This window comes from Symphalangus syndactylus, chromosome 6 (genome assembly GCF_028878055.3).
Source record: "Symphalangus syndactylus isolate Jambi chromosome 6, NHGRI_mSymSyn1-v2.1_pri, whole genome shotgun sequence".
NCBI classification, from domain to species: domain Eukaryota; kingdom Metazoa; phylum Chordata; class Mammalia; order Primates; family Hylobatidae; genus Symphalangus; species Symphalangus syndactylus.
Genome location: NC_072428.2, coordinates 75,049,546 through 75,062,646, shown reverse-complemented (window position 1 = coordinate 75,062,646; position 13,101 = coordinate 75,049,546). Strand labels below are relative to the sequence as shown.

The following is a 13,101-nucleotide window of genomic DNA, read 5'->3' as shown; positions in this document are numbered from 1 at the left end:
CCAAAGTTGGATAAATGGTGCACAATGATATATATTTGTTCATTTTCTGCTGTTGTACATTTGGAATGATTTTTGTATTTTGGTTTTGTGAACATGTCTCCTAATGTAAATAACCAATAGATTCTCTTTCCGGACAGTATCTTCCGATAACTGGAATGTCTGGGTTATAAAATTTGTGGATCATCAGTTCTATTGGGCAACGCCACCGCGCTTCAAAGTATTTTATTTATTTAAATTTCCACTGACAAGGTAATCATGTTACACAAAATAATAGAAGTATGGATGATTGTGGCAAGTTAAAGAAATACAAGGAACTCACCCTTACTAGAATCCAAGGCATTTGTGGGAAGAACAATTCATACACTGAGCACCAAATACATCAAGTACATTTTGGAAGACATCGAGAGGAGTGTAATTACTTTCCTGTAGTTTATCAAAATCCCATAATAAGGTTAAGTAGGTAGGAATATAGGCACATTTCCATTTCAGAAAGCATTCTGGCCTAGATAGAATAGAAGGATATCAACCCAGGAAGAGAACAGAACTAATATTGTGTGTGTGTGTGTGTGTGTGTGTGTGAGACAGGGTCTCACTCTGTCACCCAGGCTAGAGTCAGTGGCACAATCCCTGCTCAATGCAACCTCAACCTCCTGGGCTCAGGCAATCGTCCAGCCTAAGACTTAGCTGAGGTTACAGGCATGCACCCTCATGCCTGTCTAATTTTTGTATTTTTTGTGGAGATGGAGTTTCACCATGTTGCCTAGCCTAGTCTCGAACTCCTCACCTTGACCGGGCAAGCCACCTCGGCCTCCCAAAGTGCTGGGATTACAGGCATGAGCCACCATGCCAGGCCCCACAATCTTTTCTCATGACAACTGCTGTCACTTAGACTTTACTATCAGAAAAGATAAGACTACCCTCATCCTTTGGGTTTCAGCTTAGGTGTCATTTCTTTTAGGAAGACTTTTAGGATGACTGTCCCTTCCTTTGTATCAACTACTAGACCATGAGCTCCTTAAGGACTTAGTCTTGGTTTTTTTTACACTTTTTTTTAAATTTTACTTTAATTTTTGGGATACATGTGCAGAACGTGCAGGTTTGTTACAATTTTGGCTCCAATCTCTACCAGTAAGGAGAGTCCATAGCAGACACTTCTTTTGTGAGTAATCAGAGTAGCGCACATAAGAGACCCTCTGAGACATTCTGTGCTTTGAAAAGAAGAGCTGCACTGCACACTAGGATTACCACAATGCCTTTGTTATGGGGTTTGGCCGAGCATGCCCACAGACTTTTTGTGATGTCATTGATAGAGGGTTGGACAGTATGGTAGATGTAGGACAGTGTGCATATTATTATTCAAAAAAGTGGACCAAAGCCTGCACAATACTTGAAGGCTTTGTCAGCTTTCAATCAACTCTGCCAGCATGCAAGAAGCATGCCCCCAAAATATTGTATGTAATTTGGTGGCTTAGGAAGATACTTTGGCAACATATCTAATGTCACTGAAAGGAAAACAGTTTTCGGAGACAGACTGCCTGGTTCCTAACCCTAGTTCTCCTACTTAATTAGAGTATGCCTATGGACAAATTATTAAATTTTCCTGCTCTTATATTTCTTAATCCTTAAATGAGTATAAAATATTATTTATCTTATGGGGTTGCTGTAACAATTAAGTAAGTTAGAACATGTGAAGCACTTAGAACAGTTTTTAGCACAGAATTGGTGATCAATAAATGTCTGTTATTTTCACTTGAATGACAGAGTATTTTTTAGTTAGGTAAGGAAATACTGCCTTTTCTCTCTTACCTATTCTGCATGATAACACACTTGTAGTAAAATAGATAACTTTTTCAGCTCCTGGCACTAAAATTTGCAACTATTTTTTATTCTTTCATAAGCATCTCATAAGTTGCTTATTGTTTATTTCTGTCTAATGCAGGGCCATCTACAAAATGTAGAATCAAATTTTTACTGAGAAGTGAGAATACCAGAAAGTCTTTCTTCTCTACACTTAGGTAGATAATATGCAACATTTTAAGAAGTATTTGAATCTGTTTTAACAGAATAACATTTGTGGAAAAGTCTGCATATATATATCTATGATTACCTTTTCTTAACTTTATTGGATATATTTTTTGAAGCATAATGCTGATGAAATGACACTTCAGAAAACATACTAATTTGCAATGCCATGGACTGATTAAAAAGACAGCCACTTCATCTTTTTCTAGGATATGCTGACTTTTATGAATTTTATAATTTTTTAAATGTCTCTTAATATGTAAATGGTGACTTTTATATAGATTTCTACTTTTTCAACTTCTAGCAAGGTTTGTTAATTTTAAGTTTACAGAAATGACCTAAATCCCCAAACATTAGATAATTTATGAATACAACTATGTATAAACATTCGTGACTTATTAAATCATGGTAAATGACAACAAAATCTGTTAGTATGGCAACTGTGTTACAAATAACTTTCATGCACTATTAAAGATAATTATGGACATAATTATTGTGTAAATAACAGCCAGGTGCCATGGCTCATGCCTGCATCCCAGCACTTTGGGAGGCCGAGATGGGTGGATCACCTGAGGTCAGGAGTACGAGACCAGCCTGGCCAACTTGGTGAAACCTTATCTCTACTAAAAATACCAAAATTAGCCAGTCACGGTGGCAGACACCAGTAATCCCAGCTACTCGGGAGGCTGAGGCAGGAGAATCACTTGAACCTTGGAGGCAGAGGTTGCAGTAAGCCGAGATCCTGCCATTGCACTCCAGCCTGGTTGACAGAGGGAGACAGCACGTCAAAAAAAAAAAAGTAATAATAATTATTATTATTCTGTAAATTAATTATTATATAATTTTAAAAACATGAATACATAACATTGTTATAGATAGTTATGTATATATATATGTAAAGTTTCGGTTTTAAAATTATTCAAAAAAGTGGATAATAAAAAACAGATTTTATTTTCATATAAATCCATCATTAGGAAATAGTCATAAAATAGTAAAAATAAGAAAAACAGCTAATTGTGTCAACCATTATATATACAATTTTGTGAAACACAATTAAATTCCTTGTTATACTTTTTTAAACAAGAGAGTTACACAGCACAGATGTGTTGGTAATCCCAGTTAATGTTTTATCTTTGAACATATTCAGATAAATAACGGCTAGGCACTTCAGCAATTATAATTTTAAAACGAAGTGAGAAACAAAATTTTAAAGTTAGCATGTGGCCCGGTGCAGTGGCTCACGCTTGTAATCCCAGCACTTTGGGAGTCCAAAGTGGGTAGATTACCTGAGATCAGGAGTTTGAGACCAGCCTGAGCAACATGGTGAAACCCCGTCCTTACTAAAACTACAAAAATTAGTTGAGCTTAGTGGTGGGCGACTGTAATCCCAGCTACTTGGGAGGCTGAGGCAGGAGAATCCCTTGAACTCGAGAGGCAGAGGTTGCAGTGAGCTGAGACCAAGCCCTTGCACTCCGGCCTTGGTGACAGAGCGAGATACCGTCTCAAACAACCAAACAAAACAAAACAAAACAAAACAAAACAAAACAAAGCAGAAATCAGCATGTGATAATATTTAGTGAAATAATTGTTATACTTAAAATATTTCTTTGAATATCTTGTGTTAAATCAACTTTCTTGCATCTCATTCCAAACTTGTCTGTTGAGCTTTGAGCCCCCAAGTGTGGTTTTCAACAATTTATAAACCTAATCAGCCAATTTACCCATTTCTATGCAATCTAATCAACCTCAGGAATTGGGTGTGGTCTTTCGTGGGCCCATACACTTTCAAAGGATGCTTGTCCAGAGGTTTCTCTCTCCTTCAGTGAGGACCCACTGGATTTGTGGCTGCTGGGCTTTGGAGCATCAGGAGTGACTTCTAATCTGCATATCTACAGAGCTTCTAGACTGAGACCATTCATAGCAGTCTTGTGAGTATAAAATGTGCAGCAAAACCATCATGCTCACTTTTACTCTTAAAAATACTTTAAATTTACCTGGCAGCATGCTTGGGTCTTTTCTAAGCAAACAAATAACTGTCTTGGTGATTTTACGGAAAATCAATATAAAGTATCTTCAATTTGTAAGGTATGGTTTGTGTTCCCTTGCTATTTCATTCTTTTTGTGTGACTGTTTTCTGTATTGTTAGATTTTTCTTAAGTGTGAAAAGATATATTTCCATAGTTTCATGCAATGATAGAACCCATAAAATACCTAAAATGTTCACTAGAATGTGGGCATGTAGTAGTGGTTATAATGTACCCTAAAGTGAATGTTAAAAATGTTGAATTACTTTGAAAATTCTTGTTGCAAAGGTCTTATTTGCTGTCTCTTCAAAATTTGCAGTTTGCAGACTAGATTTGAAAGCTGTTGAAAATAGATTTAATCGGCCGGGCATGATGGCTCATGTTTGCAGCCTAGCACTTTGAGAATCCAAGGCAGGCAGATCGCTTGAGGTCTAGAGTTAGACACCAGCCTGGCCAACATGGTGAAACTCGGTCTCTACTAAAATTACAAAAAAATTATCCTGGCATGGTGGCGGGCGCCTGTAATACCAGCTACTTGGGTGGCTGTAGCAGGAGAATTGCTTGAACCTGGGAGGTGGAGGTTGCAGTAAGCTGAGATCGCGCCACTGCACTCCAGCCTGGGTGACAGAGTGAGACTGCATCTCAACAACAACAACAACAACAAAAAAAAAAAAAGAAAGAAAGAAAGAAAATAGATCAATAGATCTAACCAAGTGGCAAGGGCTCCCAAGAAGCTGCAACTTCCAAGTCACAAAGGGGAAAGGTGAATTCGCGGCCACGCTTCCATTAACTGCATTTCTGGGTTTTCTAGTGTAGAGTGGAAAACCTAACACATATCTTCATTTTTTTGTTATTTTAGAAGATAATTAATTGTTGATTAATTCTTGCTAATTATTATAGGTGAAATATTGGTATTTCAGAATGTGAAAATGTTCTCTCTAATCATCTGAATTGACTATGGGAAAAAACTTTCCTAATTAAATATAATAGGTATTATTTACATTTAATGTATTGAAAGGAAGAGTTTTGATATTAAAGTTAAAAGGACAAATTTAGTGACTGATAATTTTAGGAGTTGACAATCCACTCTGATTAATCAATCTTAGACAAAAGCTACTTTATTTATAATTGTCTGAGCATACTTCTTAGGTGAGTTTGGAGGCAGGGAGTATAGAATAATACCATAGATACTGAGTGTCTTTCATATATTATCATCATGGAATCATTAAGAGAGATAGAATGACAGAGACCAGATGGCATTCAGAATGTACTTCTTCATTAATTAGCATATATAAGTGAAATCATCCCAGCTTTTACCCTCCGCCCAGGCTTTAAGCTTGTCTAAGTAACTGGGAATTATTGAGAGCACGGCATGTTTAACAAAAATGCCATGAGGACTGTTGTCTCATTTTCTCATTTGCATCATGGTTGTTCATATCCATAAGTTTCATACCCATGAATTCAACTAATCTCAGATAAAAAATATTTACAGGGAGAAAAAAGCAGCTGTACTGAACATGCAGTTCTTCTTTTTTTTTTTTTTTTTTTGAGACAGAGTCTCACTCTATTACCCATGCTGGAGTGCAGTGGTGCAATATCGGCTCACTGCAACCTCCACCTCCTGGGTTCAAGCTATTCTCCTGCCTCAGCCTCCCGAATAGCTGGGACTACAGGCAGGTGCCACCACACCCTGCTAATATTTTGTATTTTTAGTAGAAACGGGGTTTCACCATGTTAGCCAGGATGGTCTCGATCTCCTGACCTCGTGATCTGCCCACCTCGAACTCCCAAAGTGCTGGGATTACAGGCATGAGTGACCGCGCCCTGCCAAACATGTACATATTTTTAATTTTCTTGCTATTCCTAAACAATATGGCATTACAAGTATTTATATAGCATTTACATTGTATTAGGCATTCAAAGTAATCTAGACATAAAGTATTCAGGTGGATAGGTTTAGGTTACATACAAATCCCACACCATTTACTAATAAGAGACTTGAACATCTTAGGATCTTGGTATCTCAGGGAGTCCTGGACTGAATGTTCGATGACTATTGAGGGAAAATTTTATAAATCCCGTATGTTTGCATTTACTATGTCTCAGTTTGTACTGGAGCTAACTTATTAGACATATTGGACAGAGCTCAAGTAGACAAGGAAAATTGTCCACCAGCCGTTTTTTCCTTTTCATCAGGGCAAATAAAAATAAGAGAAAGAAATTCTCACTTTCTTTTTTTAATTTTCAGAAACACGGATTCAGATGCCCTGCGAGTCTTCCAGAATGAGCTCATTTGCTGCATTTGCCTGAAATACCTCATAGACCCGGTCACCATTGACTGTGGGCACAGCTTTTGCAGGCCCTGCCTCTGCCTCTGCTCAGAAGAAGGCAGAGCATCAATTCACTGCCCTTTGTGCAGACAAATCTCAGAGAAGCCCAACTTCAACACCAGTGTGGCACTCAAAAAGCTGGCTTCCCTAGCCAGACAGACCAGACCTCAGAACATCAACAGCTCACACAATATCGGTGTGCTCCATGAGGAGACTAAGGAGCTCTTCTGTGAGGCTGACAAGAGATTGCTCTGTGAGCCCTGCTCTGAGTCACCAGAGCACATGGCTCACAGCCACAGCCCAATAGGATGGGCTGCTGAGGAATACAGGGTACGTGATGCCGCTAAGGCAGTTTGAATTATGTAGAATCCCAAATAAGAATGATGACGGCCTATGATAATGATGGTGATGAGAATGCAGATGGTGTAGGGGGTGATAATTCCATGTCAATCGTGACACATAAATGTGTCCTTTCAATGTTGCTGACTAATTTGGCACTCTAAACATAGTTGTGTTGAGACTTCGCTAAAGGAGGTTTCCTTAGAAACATTGTTCAAACATATAGAATGGAGCTGTGGAGCAGGTGGCCAGCACCAAGAACACTGTTCAAAGTCAGGTTATATAAAAGCCAGTTTCTCAGAAAATTGATGATATTATCAGAAGGGTCCCTTAAAACTCTCTATTATGTTTCTATCACTTTTCACATCTAAATTATTAGAACCAAATGTGTTTAATTTGGAAAAATCTGACCACTCCACTCTAACTTAATTTATGTTTCTTTCAATGACAGCCTTTTTTTTATTGATAAGGGGATGAAATCTACTATACTGTCTTCATTATTGCTAAGCTTCTTGCTTCTTTTGCAGGAGAAACTTATAAAGGAAACGGACTATTTATGGAAAATCAATCAAGAGACACGAAACAATCTAAATCAGGAAACTAGCAAATTTCATTCGTTAGAGGTAAGAATGAAAATGTTTTCTTTATTTTTATGCAAATAAACATGATATTAGCTTATAATTTTTAGCTAAATTCAAACTACCAGTTGAAAGATAGTTATTTCATCCCAAGAAAATGTAGTGATTTCAATTGATATAATAGCAGTTGCAAACAGAGAAGCCCACACAAGCTAGCCAAATTAAATCTCGTATATTGGATAAACGGCATGATGTGTATTCTAGTTCACATTTGAAGGTTGGTATCAACCTTTTCAGACACTGCAGATGAGACAACATTTCACTAAGTTTGGGTATGAGGAAGGTGAAAGCAATAGAATAGTATATAGAGTAAAAATATGGTAAAAGTAAAAAAAAACTGCATAATACGGTGTATGGTTAAATGTTTTTTAACATGTAGGCGAATCAGACATGGAAAAATCCTAAAAGAGAGATTAATAGAGGAAATAATTGACTCAGTAACAAATGTGAAGAAGCGTCACAGTGACAGAAACCAGGAGTCTTTATAAAGGCTTGATTTAAAAAGGGAGAGAGAATAGGAACATTGAAAAAGATGGACAGAAAAAGATAGCAAATATTCAAGACTCCTTGCAGGAGTGAGGCAGAAAGTTTATAAGTTGCTTGATTACACCCAGCATATAATTATTTGAAGTTTTCTATTGAGAGTGAGAACATGTAATCCTTTTAACCGAACGTCTCTGCAGAACTATGTGTCATTAAGGAAGAGGATAATCAGTATTCAATATCAAAAGATGCATATATTTCTCGAAGAGGAGGAGCAACTGCATCTGCAGGCACTGGAAAGAGAAGCAAAAGAGCTTTTCCAACAACTACAAGACAGTCAAGTGAGAACGACCCAACATTTAGAAGGGACGAAAGACATGTACAGAGAGCTGTGGGAGACATGCCGCATGCCTGACGTGGAGCTGCTCTAGGTGAGGAGGGAGGGTCCATCCTCAGAGACAGGAAGCCTTTGCTGGACAGTGCTGCCAGGACATGCAAATATCACCTGCATATGTCACTGCTCTAAGCTAAGTGACACATGCTGTCTGACTTCCACCATTTCCTTTCTCCATTCACTTATTACTGCATACTTTGGTAATCTTTGAGAAATTTTTGCCATTTTAGCCGACAGCATATAACAAAGTTCTCTTCAATATAATTTGGAGTGCTATCCACACAGAGAGATCATCCAAAATCATTAGAACTCTAGGCCAGGGGAGGTTAGTAATAATCCATTTACATGCCCTAGTTCCTCCTCACTCTGATGTCCCAGACAGCAGTGACTTGCTGAAGACATTGAGGGGTTTCCCCTTTCCTGGGCAAGATTTCTCAAAGCTGCTCATCAATGTCCATGTACTCTGTTTCTCATATGGTTCTCTGTTTTGTTTTAATAGTTGTCACGTGTGGTCAGAGCTTTCCTTGGAAATAAGATTAGGAAATTAATGACACTGGAAACCTAGATATCTTTGCTTTACTCCACCATCTCTTGCTGAGCTCCTTTCTTCTTAATGCCCACTGATGAAGCTTTTTATTGTTAAGTTGAGGTTCTGTTATTAATCTAGCTTTGAATGATTCCTTAGTAGGAAATAAAAAGATATACATTATTAAAACAGAAAGAAACAAGAGTGTGAGAAAAGATGCAGAAGGAAAAATCTCTCGTAATTAATATTATCTTTTATTTTTTTGCAGGATGTGGGAAATGTATCAGCAAGGTGAGTTTACACTAAAAACAATGCTATTTCTGAAAAGTTTGTTCTCTTGTGAATGAAGGGGATGTATACATTTTGAGTACTAACATCGTTGTCAGGGGCTATTTCCAATTTTATTTCAAAAGAGGGCCTGAGGTCATCTTCTCTTTGGTCTGGAAAGTTTTCATCTTAAAATTTGTATGAATTAAAATATACATAAAAACAATTTGTCATTTGGAAGTTTGTTCTCCCAATCCATCCATCCTGACCAGCCATACCCCACAGATCTTAATACAAAATTACTCTGAGGAATCATAGTGGCATCTTCTACTTTAGAGGGGTCAGAGGTTAAAAAAAAAAGGACAGAGGGAGAAGAGAGTTTCCCTAAGGATGGGCTGAGGAGGGATGTTTTGTTCCTAAAAGCATCAATGACCCGGGCCTGCTCCATCACCGTACACCCAGTTCTAGGAAAGACCTCAGGAAAATGGTTGCCTCAGCACCCTCAGCAGCAGGGTTCTCAGGCTGGAATTAGACTCCTTTGATTTGCACAAAAGATTAAAGCCTTTTGTCTCAGTGAACATTCTCTGTTACACAATGACTAGCATTAATGGCAACTGCAGCCTGAGGTCCCAAAGGTTTTTGTCTGAGTTTGCTGCTCTCTGAAGTATTCCCAAGATTTCTGCCTACCCTCAGGGGGTGTGATGGGCAGATGGAGGCAATGACTTTTAATGACTTTAGAAGTTGTGTAATGTCTGAGAATAACATATCTGGGGAAATTGGGTTTTTATGGAAGTAAAATTTAGAAAAAGTAACATCCTTATGGCCCCTAGAGTGTGGAATAAAATGTACAACCAGTTAACCAAAACGGGCAGAATTCTGAGGAAACATCTTATATGAAAATGTGATATCTTTGTATGACTGTGTGATTAACTCTGGGCCTGGAACTATAGCTGTGGCCATTTGTTTTGCAGGACTGATTTGGCACAGATGCAAAAGCCCCAGCCAGTGAACCCAGAGCTCACTTCATGGCGCATAACTGGAGTCCTAGACATGCTCAACAACTTCAGAGGCAAGAGCCAGCTGCTTGGCAGTCCAGCCTCAAATTATTTCCTTATTGGGTCCCTTGGTTGAGGCTTTTCCCACTTAAGTTTTATTAGTTTTGACATGTAGGTAATACATACATTTCCAAAACATGTGCATCTTCTCTACCTGCATAGTAATATTACAATGATCAAAACTCAATTTCCTGACTTACAGTTTGATGAAAATGTAAAGAAAGATACATACTTTATCTGCAGAATAAGAGGACAAAGAATATTAAATCATGTAGTTATGAAGACACTGCTTCTCACGGTGGCATCAGTATTTCATGTTTATTCAATTTAATTCAATTTTGAAGGCTTAGATTTGGCATAATGGTTTTTAATTCTTTCTATTCTATGTGCATTTACATGCATTCTACAAGTAACCTTTATTATTTACAAAATCAGAACATTTTGATCAACAAAGAAAATGACTGAAATATCCAGAATCAGGAGAATTCTAATGCCATCAGATACATCTCATAACAAGTGAAAAGTGAGGGATCTGTGAACGTGGCTTAACCATGTTAGGCCCATTCTAGAGAGCAGGTCTAAGTAGCAGAGGGCAGGAACCCAGAGTAGATTGAATCAGGAGCTAAACAGATAATGTAAAGCCAGAGTATTCTTTTCAGAAACTTATAAATTTTACATGTGTTAATTTCTACCAAATTTTTTATGTTTGAGACTATAACAGGCATTACTTACATTCCAATAAATTCTCACATCACAGCAAATTGATGTCTACCTGTTGATGATCTTAAACACAAATAATACAAGATTTTTCTATTGAAGAAAAAAAAACATTTTAGATATATCCTGAAACAAACTATGCAGAGATAGACATTAAAACATTACTTCACCCAGTGAGATGGTCACATTTTTTCTCTATTATTTAAGTAATAATACATAATTGTATGTGCTGTAGAGGTGTAATAACATTTCATTTTCATGGATACATGGCGCTGAACTCTCTTGGCTTCCTTTTTTCTGTATTTTCTCGGAAGAAGGGCAAATGAAGTGAATAATTGGGCACAGAGCCTCTGTCCCTCACAGCACTCACTAATATAATATTTTTTCCTTGTCAGTGGATAATGCTCTGAGCACGGAAATGATTCCTTGCTATATAAGCCTTTCTGAGGATGTGAGATATGTGATATTTGGAGATGACCATCTCAGTGCTCCCGTGGATCCCCAGGGTGTGGAGAGCTTTGCTGCATGGGGAGCACAAGCATTCACCTCCCGCAGGCATTTCTGGGAGGTGGATGTGACCCTCTCCTCCAACTGGATTCTGGGAGTGTGTAGAGATTTCAGGACTGCAGATGTCAATATCGTTATTGATTCTGACGAAAGTTTTTTTTTTTTTTTTTTGAGACGGGGCCTCGCTCTTTCTCCCAGCCCGGAGTGCAGTGGCGCAATCTCGGCTCACTGCAAGCTCCGCCTCCTGGGTTCAGGCCATTCTCCTGACTCAGCCACTCGAGTAGCTGGAACTACAGGCGCCTGCCACTGCGCCCGGCTAATTTTTTGTATTTTTAGTAGAGACGTGGTTTCACCGTATTAACCAGGATGGTCTCGATCTCCTGACCTCCTGATCTGTCTACCTCGGCCTCCCAAAGTGTTGGGAATACAGGCATGAGCCACCGCGCCCGACCAGAAACATTTTTTTTAATTTCCTCAAAAAGGAGGAATCACTGTAGTCTCTCCACAAACTCTCCACCTTTAATTCAGTATGTGCAAAGGCCTCTGGGTCGGGTTGGGTGTTTCTGGATTATGATAACGGATCTGTGAGTTTTTTTGATGTTTCTAAAGGTTCTCTTATCTAAGGTTTTCCTCCTTCCTCCTTCTCTTCCCCTCTGAGGCCTTTCTTTTGCTTTGCTTGTACATGAAAAGTTGGTTTCATGATGATTTATTGTGACCTCCCATATATGAGGCAAATAGTGTCCTAAGACCCTACGTGTGAGAGCCTGTGGGCTCATTGTAACCTCGGAATGTAATTACTTTATGGTTATAAATGGGATAACCACCTTGAATGTGTACATTTGTTAATTAAGTTATTTTAATTAATAAATTATTGTGGAATCTTTACTAGAACATCAATAATTTTTTTGTACTAGTTTTGTTGAGATTCATTCACTTACCGTGAAAGTCATGTTCTAATGTATTTAATTCAGAGATTGTTAGTATATCACACTTGTGTAGGCATCAGAGCTCTCTACTGCCTGTGCACTTTTATCACTTCTGGAAAAATCCCAATACACATTAACATTTATTCTCCATTCACCCTCCCCCATTCCTTGACATCACATAATCTATTTTTTATGTTTTTGCATTCAGGTAAATAAAATCATACGATGTACGTTCTTTTTTTAATCTGATTCCTTTTTCAGAGAGTATGTTTTCAGTTTGTACACACTGTAAATCATTTGTCTTAGTTGTATATTTGAACCAGGCTGGGGTAGAATAATGAAGTGGTGGATATCTTATCTTACAAAGAATAAAAAGAGTGCTTATTTTCTTTTTAAGTCTGAGCAAGGTAAGTTGACCTCACAGACTTTATTGTTTCTCAACATCCTAGTTATTAATCACATTTCAGCTCATACAACAGATTTTCAGTGCCGAGTTGCTCTGCTATTATATTTTCTCTGAATATATTATATCAGATTGTAATATTCAGAAAACTCTTATACTTATTACTACCAGATTGAAAATTCCAAGGAGGCAATGGCAGTATTTGTCTTCTTTGCTAATATATGACAATTATTCAATGCAATTTTTAGAATAGATCACACAGTAAATAAGATGAGTAAATGGATAAGTAGAGGATTTAATATATATAAATATTATTCTAACATTAAGAAAGTTTTCCAAAATATAAGTAACAAAATAGGATAGAACATACTAATGAATATCTATCAAAAGATAAGAAATAAATTGATTTTCAGATTCTTATCAAAGATAACACTATTATGTTAGGGTTTAAAATAATTGTAGCATAATTT

General features: G+C 37.7%; 1 pseudogene; it reads left to right on the top strand.

The window, feature by feature from the left end:
- Positions 1-278: 278 nt before the first annotated feature.
- LOC129485363 (putative tripartite motif-containing protein 64B) lies at positions 279-11,988 on the top strand (annotated as a pseudogene).
- Positions 11,989-13,101: the final 1,113 nt, after the last annotated feature.